The following is a 20937-nucleotide window of genomic DNA, read 5'->3' on the forward strand; positions in this document are numbered from 1 at the left end:
TTAGTCCGACTCTCGTTGCTACTAGAGACCGAGAACACCTCTGCATCTCCACGATTGTCTTGGGATAGGATATCGTTTTAGTTACAAAGGATAATTTATCTGGATTCACTTCGGTAAGTGATGCGATCTATGGGATGGGAAATAACAGTCTCGCTGTCTGGAACTTTCACTTTCTGATTTATTCAGTCACTCGCGCAAAGCAGAACAAAATTACGACGACCGGCCGATCGTTTTGCCTTCCGCACAAAGCTTACTGGAGAAACACGACCGGATAAGAAACAAACTTTTACTTTCTGATTCATTTACTCACCAGCGCAAAACAGAGCAAAATTACGGCGATCGGCGGATCGTTTTGCCTTCCGCACAAAGCAAAACTAAACTTTGACGACCGGCCGATCCTCTAACTGGAGAAACACGACCGGACAAGAAACAAACTTTTACTTTCTGATTTATTTACTCACCCGCGCAAAACAGAGCAAAACAGACGACCGGTCGATCCGCTTACTGGAGAAACACGACCGGACAAGAAACAAACTTTCACTTTCTGATTCATTTAGGGTAAAGTGCCCAATAGTGGACCCCCAACCAATAGTGGACCCTCCAGCCATTTTCGCATTATTACAGCCCAATGTCAACATGTTGCTATGAAATTCTATCGGGAGAACCTACCTTGCAGTCCTATGATTTGATTACATGCATTGAAAATGCTATGGAAAGTAAAATTAGATGATTTTTTACAATTCTATAAAAAATAAACACCAGAGTGTCCATTATAGGAATATTTTGCAGGGGTCCATAATAGGAAGAAGAACGTCCCGAAACGGGACATGAAAATCAAATGAAGTGTCGACTATAGGGAAGCAATTTCCTATTATGGACCCCCAGAGGGTCTACTATAGGGCGAATTCAGTTAGACTTTAAAATGTTAATTTCAACTAATAACATCATGTATTTAGGTGTTTTATGTATGTATCGTGAAGAGGGGATGCAGAGCTTGTTGTTAGATATCAGGCGGAAATAATATGTTGAACATTTCTACTCCTTTTGACAGGAAGAGCAAAATTTCGCTACTAGAGGGTCCACTATTGGGCACTTTACCCTACTCACTCACGCAAAACAGAGCAAAATTACGGCGTCCGGCCGATCGTTTTGCCTTCCGCACAAAGCCACCCGCATTACTATATACGCAAAATGACTTGAAACTATTAATTTCGGTCCGAAATCATAACGCGAAAACACGACGGAAAAATGACATGGGCACCACCTTTTGCAACGCATGCTACCAGAAATTATTAAAAATACGTATGTCAAAACTATCAAATCTCATGTCCTGTTTTGCGTTTCCATTTGAAATGTTAATAATAAATCGATAATTGGACATCAAAACAATGCGAAAAATTTGACATGTCAATTTGTTCAGCAAATCTCCTAAGGTTGCTAGGATTGCAAGTACCATCTTCTATCAGGAAGTGAGGTATGAATATAAAATGGACCACTGACGGCTTTGACCGCTACCGGGGCCTACGGATTGGCCCCGGGGAACCTGTAGAAGGGGACATTTCAGCTGTAGCGCCAAAACTGGTCATTCGACGGTTCGTTTTTCATGGTTTTCTATCATGAAGCGAAGTATGAATATAAAATGGACCACTGATGGATTTGACCGATTCCGGGACCTACGGATTGTCCCCGGGAACCTGTAGAAGGGGACATTTCAGTTTTAGCGCCAAAACTGACCATTCGACGGTTCGTTTTTCATTGTTTTCTATCAGAAATCCATTGCTCCAAGGAAATCTATTGAAGAAAACATTTCAGTTTAAGCGCTAAAACTGAAATGTCCCCTTCTACATGTTCCCCCGGGGCACCCCAGCGACTTTAGGATCCGTCTTTTTAATTGGTTTTTCATTATTGACGTATCAGAAGACTTTTAAAATGTAATCATAATGGAAGATCGGTCAAAAAGCTTGATTCAAATGAATTTGTGGCCTGGTCCCTTTTAAAACTCCCGATTGGCACCGATTCTAAACAAATGGCCATATCTCACTTGATCCTGGTCCGATTTCGAATTTCAACATATGGTTCCAATCAGAAAGAGCCCTACTTTATTTGTGGTTACTAATATTATTCTGTTTTTAACCACAACTTATCCCAATACCCACCACAAATTCACGGTTCTGAACCTACCTTAGAAAAACCCGGAATATCTCCGGTATCCGATGACCATGGTCGGTTCTATGGACATATGGTGAAACTACATTAAATTTCTAGTTCAGGCATCCCTAAATTGTCAAAATCGGATAATAATTGACATAGTTACAACACATCTAATTATGCCCAAAATTTGCCTATCCCAGTTATTTTGGACATCCCCTGTATATAAATCTTAAAAATTTATTTATTTATTTATTTATTTCTTCGTCTTGAATTATAAAAAACTCCTCAGACTGCTTCTTATCTAATATTTCTTATTCTATTCTTAAAAACTAGTTTAGACACATTAAAATCAAAAACAGCACTTGCACTATTAAACGACCGAAAACAGTTTTCCAGAGGGTTGTTAAAACCATATGACGTCCTGTGACGCTGAATCATAATAAGATCGCGTTCACGCAGATGCCGAGAAGGAGCGCAAAACGTAACATTTTGCAATAAATATGGACACTGCACGACATTTTTTAAAATATCAAAAACAAACAGCCTTTGCAGATTAGTCCGACGAAGCGCAAGTGTCTCCAGGCCTATAAGTTTGCAGCGGCTGGAATAGTCCGAAAGATAAAGGCGCTAGTAACGTTCAAAATCTTCCCTTCCAGCGTAACGCTCTCGATTTCCAAAAATCTAAATGACACCCAGTATAGTAAAGAAAGACGTAAGTCCTACGTCAAAATATGCCTCTCCTTGAATTTATTTGCCCAAAAATAATAATTCGAGTGGCTACATTCTGGAGAAGATTTAATAATTTTATTTAATATTCCGTATATTTTTTGTTTACCCTCTTTACCTTTTGAATGTCAATACGGCATAATTTTTATAAAATATTTGAAACGGCCTTATTGAAATATCAGCAACTAAATTGCTGTTTACGTCATTGCCATGCCCATGTGTTTCGGTAGATATTTTGTCTGCCTCACGTCTGGAGCAATATGTCCTGCAGCGTGTGACTGGCAGGGGTCGTATACCGACTTCACTGGGGCAATGGCAATGGAATGGCAACCACTGGCAGCGACTCAAGCACACTTTGGATGAGAATTTCTGGTGTGCGCGAGGAGAGCAAAAAAATACAATAACGGAGGAGGAAACTGATTAAGGCTCACCATAACAACGAAGGAGTAATGCACTTTCCATCGTCTTCGCAGTCACCGTCATCCATCGCTGTCGTCGGCCCACACTCACCGTGCCCGCCTGGTTCTGGACTTGGTTTCACACCGTTGTTGTTTGGTTGAGTTGCAATCGGTATTCATCATATACATACCTACCTTTGCGCCATATCTGCCAGCCTTTCCAAGTCATTACCGTTGCCCCCCGCTCGAAGTTGAATCGATCCGTGTCATCACATACGGTTCGGTGAGTTTTGTGTACATGGGTATCGATTTTTCTTAATTTATGGTCCAGGGAAGTACGACGTGAGACAGGGTAAACATTTATGCTATGCTGTTCCGTTTTCGGTTTTTGAAATTTCTTTGATCAAATAGAACTCGTGCTTGCCGGATACCTACTCTGCGGATTGAGTACATTTGAAAGTGCTTGGCAATATCCGATACACGGAATGTGCTTCCAATGAGATGCCACTTGTACGGGAAAAGGAAATTATGTGACTTCAGATGGGAGTTTGAACACGCTGCTGATATTGAGTGGATTTCGATTTGTGTCTCAACATTCTGTTTCAATTCGGTAGGTAGGTATGCAGTTTTTTATGCTATGGATGCACATAACTTAGGAACCTCTTCGGATCATCACTAGTCTTTATAAATAGTTCTTCATGTTTTAAGGTGACTTACGGCAGTGTCCAAAAATGGCTGACAGAAATGGCCGTGCTAGCTCTCACCTCGCGTTTTTGCTCTCACAAATGTAAATTTATAGGCGATTAGCGCATCTGAAAACTATTTTTTCGTGTATGCTGCAAGTAAGTAAAAGTGGAAATGGTTTTTCGCTTTTGCCTGTCGTTTGCTTTTGGAATTATGTGCCCCTGAAAGCGCTATCTAGTTTTGAAATTGGATTAGAACGGGATTCGCAGTTAAGGTTCCTCCAAACTACGTGACGCAATTATGCCTGTCTGTCGTGGCAAATTGTTCAATTAACCTCTCTTGTAAATGTCAGAATAGACACAACTTAAAACACACGATTGTACCAATTTGATAAATAAATAAATTCGGAAACAATATAATATTGTTAAACTTATTAGGAAGTCGACCATTCAGCATAATATATCATAAATTTCCGCATCCCAAGTTTAACGCGTTGTTTATTTTTAATAATTTTTCCTGCAAGTTGAACTGTGCATGTTATTCATGTTGCAATCCACTGTTCTAAATCTCTTAAAAATATGTTTATACAATTTTTCACGTACCTTTCTCATCACCCAGGACTTTTCTTTGAAATCTCAAACTTATTTCTCATACAGTTCAGCCAGACGCGAACAACCAACTCATGCTTGTTTATGCATATCTTCTAAAGGATTATCATGACGAACACGTGATGAATTTGCGAGACAAAAGTGAATAATTGAAAATATAAGTGCGCGCCCGAACGGCACGATAATACGCTGAATAAGAGAATTTGCATAATAGCGTCGTTTAAATGCATGATATCGATTCGATTCTTCAATGAAGAGAGATTACTTGGCACACGCTTCGTCGGCATATTTTTCGCCTTCGCACCTCGTCTGGTAAAATCAGTATTAGGTATAGAGCGCCGAGGAACACCTCATCGTTCTTCTTTCTTTTCCATTGCTCAATCATCGAGCCGGAAACGAAGAGCAAAAAAATATGAACTTCGCGAAAGCTTATTCACGGCAAAGGATTGTCAGAGCGGAAGTTGATTCGCTTGTTTTTGCTCTGAATCATTCATTCGTTTCATCCCGTGCCGAGCACACCGTTGAATGTAAGGGTCTAGGGGAGACTTGCTTCACCGTGTTCGGTATTGAGTTTTATGACATGATACTATTTCTTCGACGTATCAGAAATTCTCCATCCATAGCTACCCATATTTTGCGAAAACGTCACTCGTTCAGATTAGTTTTGGCCACACTCCCCTACAGCAACATCAATATTCGCAAAAAAGATAATTTGTAAACTCGGGGAACGTGGTCGTAAGCCAAATGCTCTTTTCCATGAATTGTTAGACAAACAGGAGAAAAATGATTATATTCAGATTTTCATGCTCAAAGCTATTTCAATCGTTACTTTGAGTCAATTTCAGTGAACACTTCTATGTGTAGGCATTAAGAGGGCTCATATGAATTCTTTGAAGCGATTAAATAATCAGATGGTACATATTGGATCATACTCCCCCACCTGCGATGAGGCGTTTCACTCCTTTGTTCTGTTTCCGCAGTTTCCGTTGAGCTCGCAGCGTTTTTGATTTCCATAATTGATTTTAATTAGAAGTGCTTTGTTTCAGAATGCAATCCCCGCTCGCGCATTAGTATGCGCGTCGTGACACAGCTATAGTTTTTTGATCGGATACAGCGTTAATTGACATTTTATCAACTGCTAATAAGTGCTCAATGAAGCCTCGAGTACCGTTGTACTACGACATGGTAAAAACAATTGCGCGAGGAGGTAATTAATATTTCAATGAACTCAGTTCTGTCAATGAAGACAGTAGCTTCTTTTTAATTGCGCTTTTATGTCGTCCATCGGTAGGGATAACAAGTGGGTTTAACAATATATATGGTAAGTATGGCTCAAACCTTAGCCAATCGTTGTAAATCTTCTAGCCAAAATTATGCCACCAGACATTTAAAGGGTGTATTCGATAAAAATGGCACACCGAAAATCTTCTGTAACTTTTGAACCGTATTTAAGCAATTTTTATTCATAGTGTATTGTTTAGTTCTGCAGAGTTTCATAGTTATTCATACAGTGGTTACAATCATGTCGTCGAAACAATAAATTGCCAGGGAAAAAATGTGTGCATCTACCATCAAAATCCGGAGGCGTCCCACCGATCGATCGCTAACAAGCTTCGGATTGCAAATTCATCTGTATCTCGTGTAATGAGAACTTTCAAGGAGCGTCTGAGTGTTCAAATGAAGGAAGTGAATGGTCCAATGGACAGTTAAATGACAAGGAGTGGTTCAACAGCTCAAGAAATTTCAAAACGTGTCCATTTGAAATGTCGCTAACAAGTCCAAGGTGTTGAAAACCATGAAGAGTGCTACACAGCAAAAAATATTTAAATTTCAACGACATGTAAACAGGCCCAGTCGTAAAAACACAGTGTTTAAATTTGTTATTTAATTGAAATTTCCATCGAAATCAATGCACATATTAAGAGCATTGAAAAAGATATAAAATTACACGAATCATTATTTATTTTTCAATTGATGTATAAATACATCAATATGCATTTAATTCTCCATCAATTAAACTTTAACTTTACACGATCGTGTAAATTCCAACCCGTTTACTTTTAATGTGAAAACAATATGGAAGCAGAAGTCGTTATCGCATTGAGATCGAGAGTGTCTGAATTGTGTCTCGAAAACGGCTTATTTGTGAACAAATGTAATGTAAGCAACGCAGTAGCTACGTGAATGGTAAGAATAGTTTTGTTGAATATTATTTAATTTCTGACAAATATAATTTAATATTTATTTTGCAGCCTATTCGTTTGACCTTGCGGCTCTGAATTTCGATTTATGACCATTCTGCGGATGTGTTTTGAATAATTAGATATTCCTGCCTGAGTTTGTTGGGTCACTCAAAATCATATTGAACCAATTAATATATTTGATATAATTGTAAATATTTATGTTTTCATTGAAGCGTAGTAGTGAAAAATGAAACTTCATTCAATTTTAAGATTAATTGTATTTGGGAGTGGGCAGTGGGAGCGAACGTTGTCGTCCGTTGGATTTTACATTCATTTAATTTTAAATGCGCCCTTCAAGCCAAACGTGTAAAATTCAACGATCTCAATTGAATTTTAAAGTGATGTAAATTTAACGTCAACCTTAATTTTAGATGTATTTCGATGCTCCAAATATGTGCATCAAAATAAACGTAAATTTACACAAAAATTCAAACTGTGTAGGTTATATGTTTACAAGTTGCAAAAACACCAAACTGGAATGAAAAGCGAAACACTACACAGATAGAAAAATTCACTTAAATTTACGCAAAAAATCATGCACATAAATGGAACGCCATTATTAGCGCAATTCCACACGGGATATAGCCTAAATGTATACAATATTTGACATGAATCGTCAATATTGCATACAAGTTGTAAGCAATCTTGTTTACAAGAGGACCATTTCAGCGTAGAATAGTTTAAATTTCCGCATGTCAGGTTTTACGCGCTGTTTATTTTTCATTATTTTTTTCTGTGTACTGCAAAAACCCGCGCAAGGAAATTTTACATGAAGTTGTTCACCAAATCGTGTTGCATCGTGATGGATGATGAAACCTACGTCAAGGCTGACTTCCGTCAACTTCCTGGGCAAAAATATTTCGTTGCCAAGTCTAAGTTCGATATTCCGGAGGATGTCCGAACGAAGAAGTTATCAAAATTTGCAAAGAAGGCAGATGATTTGCAAATGTTGTGAAGTAAGCGCTCCCTTCACTACTTCCGGAACAATGAACGGTACTATTTACACCGAAGAGTGCCCCAAGAAGCGTCTTTTACCATTCTTGAGAAAACACAAAGATCAACTCTGTTTTGGCCTGATCAGGCGCCCTGTCACTACGCTCGAAACATGTTGGAGCGGTACCGAGCTAACGGTGTTGAATTTGTGCCAAAATATATGAACCCACGAAATTCACCGGAACTTCGGCCAATTAAAAATTCTGGGCAATTGTGAAGACAAAACTTCGCAAACATCCCAAAATTAGTAAAACAGAGCTGGAGTTGAAGAAAATTTGGATAAAAACAACAAAAACACTGGAAAAATCGATTGTACAAAATTTGATGGGTGGAGTGAAAAGGAATCGATTAAAACAAATGTTGTAAATCATAACTCATTAAAAGTTTTTCATTCCCTGAAAATTTCAAGAAAATCCGATAATCGGTTTGATTTTGGTAAGTAAATATCTGTGTGCCATTTTCATCGAATACACCCTGCTGCTATTCAACATCGTTTTGGGGATTATAATACGATGGTCATGGATTGACTTGACACTAGTGATGCGATTTTTTTCATTAAGTTTATCCAGCTATTTGGTTTCGCAGACGACATAGATGTTTTTTTATTTATTTGTTGAACTTTTCATCTAACTTAGTAATCTACATGAAGACTTAAAACTAAAATTTAAATAAAAAATCGTGGCAAACGTTGCAAAAATCCTGAAGCGCTGATATCGAAAATGAATTGAAATTAATTTTCGGCGAAGGCGAATCATGTCGACTAAGCAACTGTAAGCAGTATAGTTTATGCTTTGTTCTGCGTCATATAGCAAAGCTCTAGGCCGTGAGATGGTGCGTAAAGTTGAATCCTACGACAACACTGACTATGAGCTGAGCGTGTCGTGACGTCAATGTCTTGGAATTATGTGGCAATAACGACATGATGATTGAAGCATCGCCCTTTCCCCATTGACTAGTACACAATATCACGTGGGTTTCTCGTGATGGACAAACTGAAAATAAAATCGACCACATCTGCATCAGCCGAAAATGGAGACTGAGTCTTCCTGAGGTCCGGAATAATCGTAGTGCTGACATCGTGTCTGACCATCGCTTTCTCATTGGCGACATCCGGTTAAGCATTGCTCGGATTCAGCGGCGGCAGGAGAAACTCGGACGCCGATTCAACAAACGACGCCGTGAAGCGGATGTTCCGGAAGGTGGTAGCAAAGGAGAGCAGTGGACGGTCATCAAGAATGCCTTTATCGAAACAAGCGAGAACAACATGGGTGAGCTCAGTGGAAAGAGTGGATTATGGATGCAACGTGGCGGAAGATTAAGGAGCATGGGGAAGCGAAGGCCGCGATAGATCGGACAAGAACCAGAACAGGCAGCTACCCTGTAACTCGCTAGCTATCTCCGAAGCCATGGAAGGGAGACAATTACAGAGTCGTTTACTCTAATGATCACACACCACACCACTCAAACTCACCTGCAGCAGGAGCATACACACGTGTGTTACGCGCAGGGATTGAACTTATCATTTCATTATCATTTAGTATTCAGCCAGTGGCTCATTCCAGAGGCGGAATTCCGAAAAGTGTTGTATGGCGGATTTCTAGCGCTGATTCCCCTCTACAACTTTGTCTAAGGGAACATTGCTCTATGTTTAATATTCATCGTGGGAAACGCTAGTATCATTCAATATACTAAATGATAATAACACTTATTATCATTTAGTATATTGAGTGATCATAGCGTTTCACGCTGTTAATATTAGACATAGAGCAATGTACCCTTAGACAAAGTTGTAGAGGGGAATCAGCGCTAGAAGTTCGCCATACAGCACTTTTCGGAATTCCGCCTCTGGAATGAGTTATTGGCTGAATACTAAATGATAATGAAATGATAAGTTCAATCCCTGACTAAATGATAATCATATACGTGGTCCAAGTTGTAATGAAGGTAGTTACCTTCGATTTTCCCCAATATCTACGAACAAAGAAAATTTTTGTGAAAATATAAATAACTAATGTTGTTATATTTTGATATGAAATTTCACTGATCAAAGATTATTTCCTATCCTATCTAATTATTACACACGTTGGCAAGGGGGGTAGGGTGAGTCGAATGACGAACCATGTTTGATAGCGAAATGTGCTTCAACTGTAGTTTTTTTTTTTCTCTCGCTTTATGGCGCAGACCTGTTTGGTCCATAACAGCCAAGTCTTGTAGGAAAGTGTGACTACATTTCGTCACTCTACCGTAACTTAACGACCGATCAAAGTTATTTTCTTGCAGTTATTTTCAGTGCCGGGTAATGTCATATCAGTTTTTGTTTTGTTTCAGTTTAAACATTTTAGGAAACATCGTCATTATTCAAACAGTAATTTCAGTCTCTCCAATGAATTGAGCTATTTGCTTTATTTTTTGCAGATCTGTGCTTGTTAGAAAATCTATTAATTCGTGTCTATTGTACAGTATTGGATATTTGCAACGTATATGGTTAAATTTAGTGCAGTAGTGTAAAATGTGGATGATATCTTCTTTAACATCACATTGTTCGCATTTATCACTGGGAACAAGTCCCCAGCTGTTTAGTCGGTCTTTTGTTGCTAAATGTCCTGTTCTGAGTCGATTAATAGTAATAGTATGATGCGTAGAAAGTCTCATTTCTGAAAACCAGGGTTTCTTTTGAACGTTTTGTGCTATTTTAAAGTGATATATTCCTTTTTCCTCGGATATCGTTTTGTATCTTTGGTTCCAAAAGCATCTAATTTCCGTTTTTAAATTTAATATCAGATCGTCTTTAGTCAATGGTGTATTATCTATTTGCTGTCTATTTGTCCCTATTTTTGCCGCGATATCTGCTTTATCATTTCCTATTAGTCCCGTATGTCCCGGTATCCACTGTATTGTAATGTTTTGTATTTGTGAATTATTTATATTATGTATTATTTGGCTTATCAAGTAGTTATCATTGGTTGTATTATTTTTAATGGCTTGTGCTGCACTCTTAGAATCAGTTAGTATTATTGCGGATTTAATGTTTCTAATATCAACGTATTCTATAGCTTTTAAAATTGCAAAAATCTCTGCGTTCATTATTGTAAATTGAGTTTTTAACCTGCCGTTATACGAAGTTTTTTGATTGCTATCATAAAATCCATACCCTGTTTTACCACATATTTTGGATCCATCTGTATACACTATATACTCGTTTTGTATTTGTTTGATATCATATCTAAAGCTAGTTGTTTTTGAACTGTTAATAGAGTTTTATTTTTCCTTAACCCTTCTATTTCGGTATATATTGTTAATTTGGTTGTATTTTCATAAGGTATGTAGTGGCCCATTTGTAGAAGATGGAAATTATTTATTGAGGCTATTTTTTCTAGAAATGAAGTTTGTTTTGGCAATTCATCTGATGTTATTAGTTCTTGTAAATAGTCTACTATTGGTGTATTTCGGTAGTAAAGATTTTTGACTATTTCTTTTAATGCTAGGTATTCTGCTCGTTCTTTCAGAGGTAAAATTCCACTTTCTGCTAGTATTACGTGATTTGGCGTGGACTTTAAAAATCTCATACTTGTTCTTATGTACAGGTGTTGAACTGTTTCTAGTTTCGTAAAGACTGTTTTTGACGTTCTGGCTATTATTGTTAATCCGTAATCTAAATGTGGCTGTACTATTGCTTTAGCTATTTTCAACATTGTTTCTGGATGTGCACCATTTTTGCGTTTCCCTATCATTTTTAAAACATTAATTTTCTTTTTAGCTTTGACTATTGTTTTATCTATATGTGTTTTAAAATTAAGTTTGTGGTCGATATGGATGCCTAGAAATTTATGGAATGCTTTTATTTCAATAGGAGTGTTATTTATGGTAATATTAGTATTGGGATGGAATTTATTCGTAAAGATTATTGTGGCACATTTGTCTGCATTAACTATCATTCCTAAGTTGTTGAGCATTGTGATTATTTCATTTAAAAAATTATTCATTCTTTCAGCAGCTAATTGCAGATTTTTGGCTATTACTACCGCGGTGAAATCGTCAGCAAATTGAATTAGTACTTTGTCATTTGATGCTAATGTGTGCAATTTTGTAGTGTATATGTTAAATAATAAAGGAGAAAGGGGACACCCTTGGGGTAGCCCCTTATTTGTTGTTGCAGTTAAGATACTTCCGTCAGCAAGATTTAAGTTGACTTTTCTACTTCTTAAATAATGATATATCCAATTAGTAATGACCGTTGGTACTTTTACGTCAGTTATTATTTTTAGTAGTATTTTAATGTCTACATTATCGAAAGCCTTCGTAAGGTCCAAGAGCGTTGCAATAACAACCTCCTTGTCTCTTTTCGCTTTGTGAATATGTGAAATCAATGTGTTGACGCAATTAACTGCCGAAGTTTTCTTTTTGAATCCGAATGAATATTTGGGGATAATTTGGCTATTTTCCAAGTACGAATTTAGCTGTTTTTAATGCAAAAATTATTAATTTTAATATTACACAAAGCATTGACAGTGGTCTATAGGAGTTGACGTTGTTTGCATTTTTCGAGGGTTTAAGGATCGGAATGATTTTAATGTCTCTCCATTCCTCAGGTATTTCCCACTATTTGCTACCTGGTTCAAAATTTCAACTATTTTATCTAGCAATGATGTATTGATATTTTTAAAATGTGAAACGAGATTTCATCTATACCGGGACTTGAACTATCTTTTTAGAATGTATTAACTGGTAAACCTCTCTATTTGTTATAGTAATTCTATCTTCTGTTATCTTGGGTATGTATTCTAGATCTGTAATTGTGTTAGGAAAATTCGTTATCATGAAATCCGTAGCCAAATTAACGTCATTTAGAAGCTGTAAATTATTTTTGCTTGGAAAACCTCCACTTATTCTTCTAACTGTATTCCATAAATTTCTTTGATCCATATCTGGGTTTATTGTTTCTATTAAAGTATTCCAACTTTTTCGTGTTTCTTTTCTAATTATTTGCTTTAGTTTAGCTTTAGATTTTCTGAATTTTAATAAATTTTCATATGTTTGATTTCTGAAATATTCGATTAGGTTATTGTTTTTAGTTTTGTATAAATTATTTATTTCTTCATTCCACCATGTTTTTGGTTTGAAGGTTTGGTTTCTGGAAATGTATTTGGCGTTTTCAATCTGTTCATGGAATTTAGGTATGAGTTGATATTGGTTTTCTATTTCGTTAGGATCTATATTGTTTATTTTTTCAATAGCAGCTTTTTTATTCAAGAATTTAGTTTGTATTGTTTGTTGTTTAACTGTGTTTTGAACTTCAAATTCTATAACTTTATGGTTACTAGCTAGCTCGTCATCTATTACTTTCCATTCTATTTTTCCTGCAATTTCTGGGGTAACTATTGTCAAGTCAATGGTTGATGGTGTGGTTCCTGGTGCCTTGATTAGTGTTGGGCTTCCGTCGTTTAATATTACAAGGTCTGTCATATCTATTAGGCTCGATAGTAGCTTACCTCTAGCACAGTCATTTTGTTTAGAATTCCAAATTTTATTGTGAGCGTTAAAGTCTCCTGCTAGTATAGTACATCTGTTCCAAAGGCTTATGTTATCTAAGAGTTTTTTAAGTGGTTCTTTGATCTCTTCATTTCTAATGGGGAATGGGGGTATGGATATTGATATTATTATTATTTCATTAAGAGTATTCAGAGTTTTGATTGCAATTGCTTCTATGGGGGATAATTTCGGGAGTTTTATTTCTTCGTATCTAATGTTGTTTGCAACTAAAATGCCTACACCACCGTAGCCATTTGTTCTTAGAGATTTTTCGAAATTGTATCCTGGAAATTTAAATTCTTTGTTTTGTTTCATCCATATTTCTTGCATAACTGCTATATCTATACTATTTGTTGTGAGGAAGTGGTTGAGTATTTTTCGGGTTTCTACTGGTCTGATACTGGTTATGTTATGTTGTATGAATTTGAGATTCCGGTACCTGTCCATCTTGAATTGGGATTGGGTAACTAATTGGGTCTATCTTCACTTCCGGATTAGATATTGATTTCATCTGATTTACAATTTCTGTGAGTAATGTTTGGGCATCCTTAGATTTCTTTCCTGATTGTTTGAGTTGATTGTTAGTCGTAATCGTTTCCTGGATAGTCTTAATTTTGTCCATTATTGTGTCAAGGTTTAGTTGCTTAAGTAGCTCGGTTTTGACTCGATTTACTATTTCTTCAATGTTTGCGATTTGGTTTACATTCTGATTTGTGATTACTTGTTTAGTTGTGTTTGGTGGTTTTTGTGTGTAAGGGTTGTGTGCCGTTTCTGGATTTGATGGTAGAGTTGGAAAATCTTGGAGTGAGTTTAATGTTGGTTGTATCCTACCTTGTATTGTTTTGTTTCAGGGGAATTTGAGATTTGCTTCAGCGAAAGTAAGTTTTTCCCTAGCCATTACTTGAAGTATCATGTCCTGTCTTATTCTTTCTGGGCAATTCCTATCATTCGCTTTGTGGTTCCCTTGGCAATGCACGCAATTTGGAGCATCCCAGCAAACTTCGCCTTCGTGATCCAACCCACATACAACGCATCTCGGTTTTGAACTCCTGCATGTCTTAACCCTGTGTCCAAACCTCCAACACCTAACACATAGTTTTACAGGAAAGATGTAGAAATCTACCTTCGCAACTATTCCGTAAATTGACACTTCTTCCGGAAGTTCTTGTCCTTCTACATAAATTTTTATAGAATACGTTGGTACTAGCACACTTCTGCCTTCTATTTTGTTCATCTTACAAATTCGCTCAACTTGAGTGACTTTCTTTTTCCCTGCATAGATGTTTTTCAAGATCTCGTCAGCTGTGATTGTTGGTGGAACATTACGAATAACTCCTATCGTTTGTTTGAGCATATTTGGTATGTAGATGTTGAATTTGTAATTGTCTTTGAGTATTGTTGAGTTTAACAACACTTCCGCGTCCCTTGGTTTGTTAAAAGAGATTCTGAACCTGCCATAGGCCGCACTTTTGAGTTCCTTGTATTGTTTCACACCTGCATTGAACAACATTTTTGCTAACATCATGGGGTGAATCGGTTTGTCGTCTTTGTTTTGTCTCTCCATGAAAAATACTGTATGTGTAGTATTTTTTCTCACGCGTTCGACCCAGAATTCGTGTTCTTATTTTTCCCTTTCCGCTTTTGTTCATTTTTATCGTCTGTCATCTGGCTGTCTTGTGTCTGTGTGTGTGTCATGTTTGTTCGTCTTGTTTGTGTGTGTTCATTTACCGTATCGTTTTTCTGTGTTAGTGTGTAATGAATTTCACTGTTTCCGGCGTCCGCCATATTGGCATCCGCAAAATCGTCTGGGCGTACCTGTTTTCCGCCATTTTCTTTTGAGCGTCCCATTTCTGTCTGAATGCGTTTTGGATCTATTTCGTTGTCTTTTTCATTTAGTTTCCGTTTGTGTCTTTCTTCATCTAACCTACCTTGGGAATTCGAGTGGGACTCGATTCCTATGTCATTGTCCACATCACTGTTCATCCACCATTTACACCACTTTTTCTCACTTAACTCTAACTTATATTTAAATTATCCTAACCAACACCACTTATGCTAATTAACTGGAGAAAACTAAAACTAATGGAATATAAAAAAAAACGCGTCTGATATGATATTTACACTACCGGCATCCGAAAAATGAAAGATTAAACTTTGAAATTATTCCAAGAAACAATTTCGTATTCGCGATTAAACAAGAAATCAAGACTTAGCTTTTACTTTCCGCTCTGTCCACGTTGCTGGTTGGTGCGAGAATGTTCAACTGTAGTTATGTTAGCAAATAATTCATACAATTCCTACAATCTCACAATCTTACAATTGGGTGGGTCTACGCTACTCGGCAAACCCTACAGGATTTTACGACGACACATGTACTTAACTTTATGCCCAACCCGCCACGTTGACTAGCTTGTGCTGAATGGTCAAGCCACGTTATCCCGTAACACGGTAGATCACTTTGACGTAGTGTGTTGCGGTGTAAGATCTACCAAACAGACACGACATAAACGCGATATGTGCTCTATGGTGTGACAAGATGGAAAGGCCGCCAAAACGTTTCGTACCAAATGAGATGCTCAAAAGCTTACCAAATCAACAAACTCCAGTACTGACCTCTGCTGTCGAGGCTTGACGACTTCTTTTGAGTCCGGAGGATCGAATAAGAAGAAAAAAGGGAGAAGGAACCTCAGGGAATGCTAGCTCGAAAGTAATATGCTACCTACACAATAGTTTCTAATTTAACATGCTTATTTATTGGCCTCCATTGGCCCTTCTATCAATGTGATGTCACTAGACATAGGGGTACATAACAATCGTTGGCCTCCTGTGGCATTGGAACTCGTTGGTCGATTGTATCCGGTGAGTGGATCGGTGAGGGGTGGTAGGTAGCAGCTGTTTTTCTTGGGTCCGACAAAAGATATTTTAGTTACTAGATAAAGATTGTCGCTTCGGTTCCCTTTGTTCCCTTTGTTCCCTTTGTTCTGCTGTCCGAAACATGTGTGGAACATAGTTAACATCTAAACAGATAACACTGAATCAACAATTTGACGCCACAATACACGGTTCGAGGCCGCATCTCTCCATCCTCGGATACGCCCCACGCTCGCCAAGTCGTTCTGCACCTGGTCTGCCCATCTCGCTCGCTGCGCTCCACGCCGTCTCGTACCTGCCGGATCGGAACCGAACACCATCTTTGCAGGGTTGCTGTCCGGCATTCTTGCAACATGTCCTGCCCATCGTACCCTTCCGGCTTTAGCTACCTTCTGGATACTGGGTTCGCCGTAGAGTTGGGCGAGCTCATGGTTCATTCTTCGCCGCCACACACCGTCTTCTTGCACACCGCCAAAGATGGTCCTAAGCACCCGTCTCTCGAATACTCCGAGTGCTTGCAAGTCCTCCTCGAGCATTGTCCATGTTTCATGTCCGTAGAGGACAACCGGTCTAATAAGCGTCTTGTACATGACACATTTGGTGCGGTGACGAATCTTTTTCGACCGCAGTTTCTTCTGGAGCCCGTAGTAGGCCCGACTTCCACAGATGATGCGCCTTCGTATTTCATGACTAACGTTGTTGTCAGCCGTTAGCAAGGATCCGATGTAGACGAATTCCTCGACCACCTCGAAGGTATCCCCGTCTATCGTAACACTGCTTCCCAGGCGGGCCCTGTCGCGCTCGGTTCCGCCCACAAGCATGTCACGCCCACGCATTCACCACCAGTCCAACTTTTGTTGCTTCACGTTTCAGGCGGGTGTACAGTTCTGCCACCTTTGCAAATGTTCGGCCGACAATGTCCATGTCATCCGCGAAACAAATAAATTGACTGGATCTGTTGAAAATCGTACCCCGGCTGTTACACCCGGCTCTCCGCATGACACCTTCTAGCGCAATGTTGAACAACAGGCACGAAAGTCCATCACCTTGTCTTAGTCCCCGGCGCGATTCGAACGAACTGGAGTGTTCGCCCGAAATCTTCACACAGTTTTGCACACCATCCACCAATGCTTTGATCAGTCTGGTAAGCTTCCCAGGGAAGCTGTTCTCGTCCATAATTTTCCATAGCTCTACGCGGTCTATACTGTCGTATGCCGCCTTGAAATCAACGAACAGATGGTGCGTTGGGACCTGGTATTCACGGCATTTTTGAAGGATTTGCCGTACAGTAAAGATCTGGTACGTTGTCGAGCGGCCGTCAACGAAGCCGGCTTGATAACTTCCCACGAACTCATTCACTAATGGTGACAGACGACGGAAGATGATCTGGGATATCACTTTGTAGGCGGCATTAAGGATGGTGATCGCTCGAAAGTTCTCACACTCCAGTTTGTCACCTTTCTTGTAGATGGGGCATATAACCCCTTCCTTCCACTCCTCCGGTAGCTGTTCGGTTTCCCAGATTCTGACTATCAGTTTGTGCAGGCAAGTGGCCAGCTTTTCCGGGCCCATCTTGATCAGCTCAGCTCCGATACCATCCTTACCAGCTACTTTATTGGTCTTTAGCTGTTGAATGGCATCCTTAACTTCCCTCAAGGTGGGGGCTGGTTGGCTTCCATCGTCCGCTGAACTGACGTAGTCATCTCCTCCGCTGCCTTGACTTTCACTGCCTGTACTCACAGCACCATTCAGATGTTCCTCGTAGTGCTGCTTCCACCTTTCGATCACCACACGTTCGTCCGTCAAGATGCTCCCATCCTTATCCCGGCACATTCCGGCTCGCGGCACGAAGCCTTTGCAGGATGCGTTGAGCTTCTGATAGAACTTGCGTGTATCTTGAGAACGGCACAGCTGTTCCATCTCCTCGCACTCCGCTTCTTCCAGGCAGCGTTTCTTCTCCTGAAAAAGGCGGGTCTGCTGTCTCCGCTTCCGTCTATAACGTTCCACGTTCTGCCGGGTACCTTGCTGCAGCGCGACCGCCCGCGCTGCGTCCTTCTCCTCCAGAATCTGTCTGCACTCTTCGTCGAACCAATCGTTCCGTCGACTTCGACCCATATACCCGACGTTGTTCTCCGCTGCGTCGTTAATGGCTGCTTTGACTGTACTCCAGCAGTCTTCAAGAGGGGCCCCATCGAGCTCACCCTCTGCCTCGAGATGCTGCGCGTATGCAGTGGCGACATCAGGTTGCTTCAGTCGCTCTAGGTCGTACCGCGGCGGTCGTCGGTACCGAACATTGTTGATGACGGATAGTTTTGGGCGCAGTTTAACCATCACCAGATAGTGGTCAGAGTCGATGTTAGCGCCACGATATGTCCTGACGTCGATAATGTCGGAGAAGTGCCGTCCATCAATCAGAACGTGGTCGATTTGTGATTCTGTCTGCAGTGGTGATCTCCAGGTGTACCGATACGGGAGGCTGTGTTGGAAGTAGGTGCTGCGAATGGCCATATTCTTGGAGGCGGCGAAATCAATTAGTCGTAGGCCGTTTTCGTTCGTCAGCCGGTGAGCGCTGAATCTTTATCTAGTAACTAAAATATCTTTTGGTCCGACTGCTGATTGCCGGACTGCTCCACGGGATTTGGTCAAACCACACCGGGGCATTGCTTGTCGGTCGCAGTTTGCTGGCTTCGGCACGCCGTGGTGGGGGCCACGGAATGCTTACTAGTTCGCCTACGGGATTCTGTGGTCCAATCCCACCGTAGACGCGATGATCGGTTTGTGTTTCTGCTCCACTGGTTGCTTTGCCGTGGTAGCGATGCGATGGCAGCACGATGGCACGAGGATATGGCTCCGAAAGGCTTGCCACGGGGTATTGTCTCTGGCGGAGACAGAGGTGGGGCACGACGCGATGCAATCACATCATTGTTCTCGAAGGCTATTGTTCTTGCGCTTAGTGGTGCCCTACCAAAAAACAATAGTTGGCTCCGCCAGTGGGTATTGTTGGTCAGTCCACCGGGGAAGCGGTAACCGTGCCATTCCTGGGCTTGGCAGGGGACAATGGCTGTTGGATTTGGAGGACCATCGCTGGCTCGATGCACGTGGTGTTCATAGCGATGGCGACTTGATCGGGGCTTTGGCTACCGTATTGGCGAGATAGGCGGGCGAAAGAATGCCCAAAGTTTGTCCACGTGCGCTACAGTAGGCCACCGAACGTCGTATCTGCGATCACCACCCTGTCAAGCAGTAAAGAAAGAGAAAAAGGCCACCGAATGGACCTGCCGACTTAATTAACACCCCTTATGACGTCACTTCTTAACAATTTTTACACCTGGTATCGTTTTACAAAAAATAGTACCGTCGATTTGTCGATATTACAAATTTATGGTTTTTCAACAACTCTGACCTAGAATAATGTGCGACCAACATAACAATTAACAATGGCTGCCACTAACAAAAAGCTACTAAAAACTGACCGTACTACAAAACTTTCAATGTACTTTTTCTTCCATACTATTGTTCTTCTCCGTACTATTGTTCTTGTCCGTTCTATTTAGAATTAAGACTTTTGTTTTTCAACCACACAATCACTTCTTACTTAGCACCAGGGGTCTGCGAAGCGGCCATGTTTTTGATGCCAGCATCAAAATCATCGATTAATTTAACACGAAGACGTAATCATAGTCATTGAAAACCTCCCATTGAAAATATGTTTCAAATATCGTGATATTTTGGCGAAGTAGAGCGCTTGGTGCCGATCGAAATATGAAAATTTATTAAAGGCATCTAAATTCTTGTTCGAACACACCTCTCATTCATACTTTCGCACAAGTTCTCGAAAAATGGTGAAAAATATTTACGTCCATTTGGAAAAAATCAGTTCGGAATAATGGTTTGTTTACAAAATAGAATTGTCAGTGGGAAACCCATTTTCAATAGAACAATGGGAAACTCAAAGATGTTGGCTATTGTCAAACGTAGTGGGTAGGATTGGGGGTGCCAGATACCTGCTTAGCACTATATAGGAATCTTCACCAATAATTGGGTTTTTGTTTAAACGCGTTATGTTTTAAATTATTTATCCGACGCACACTTCAATTCCCGTAGGAGGTCACGGACAGACTAAATTGTTCCGGAATGAAGCTGAGCTATATAATAAGTTTTTTTTTCATTTTGGCAACCATTTTCTCTTGGACAACGGAGAGCAGATGAACGAAATTGGTGAGCATTCTATTTGACACATTCCAGCGTAACGCGACACCATGAGGAGCCGACTTTCAGCGAGAAATTAGGTCTGCATTCGAAAATTAGCCTCGGGGACATATGATTAAACAGGTGTAAAATTATCCTCACTAAATTTCCTTTCTGATAGTATATTCATTTTGTGATTTTTCGCTTTGAATATGATAAATATAGAGCGCTGCATTTCGTAACGCGACACCATCGCTGAATTGCACTTTTTCGCATTTTGAAATGCAATTGCGTTTTTCAGCTCTGGTATACGGTTTGGAGTCTCGATTTATTCTAAGCATTTCTCGTATACATCAACAGAAATGAGGCTGTGAATTAAAATCGCAGGGAAAAACGGAAATTATAATGAAAATAACTGAATTGATATGAACACCGCCGCGTTACGCTGATCGACAAACAGTCTCCTGCAAATGGTGTCGCGTTACGCAAACGTGTTTATCGTTGATAGAATACGTAATTTCAGCCGATTTCGATGCGACATGTTAT

Source organism: Armigeres subalbatus, chromosome 3 (genome assembly GCF_024139115.2).
Source record: "Armigeres subalbatus isolate Guangzhou_Male chromosome 3, GZ_Asu_2, whole genome shotgun sequence".
Taxonomy (NCBI): domain Eukaryota; kingdom Metazoa; phylum Arthropoda; class Insecta; order Diptera; family Culicidae; genus Armigeres; species Armigeres subalbatus.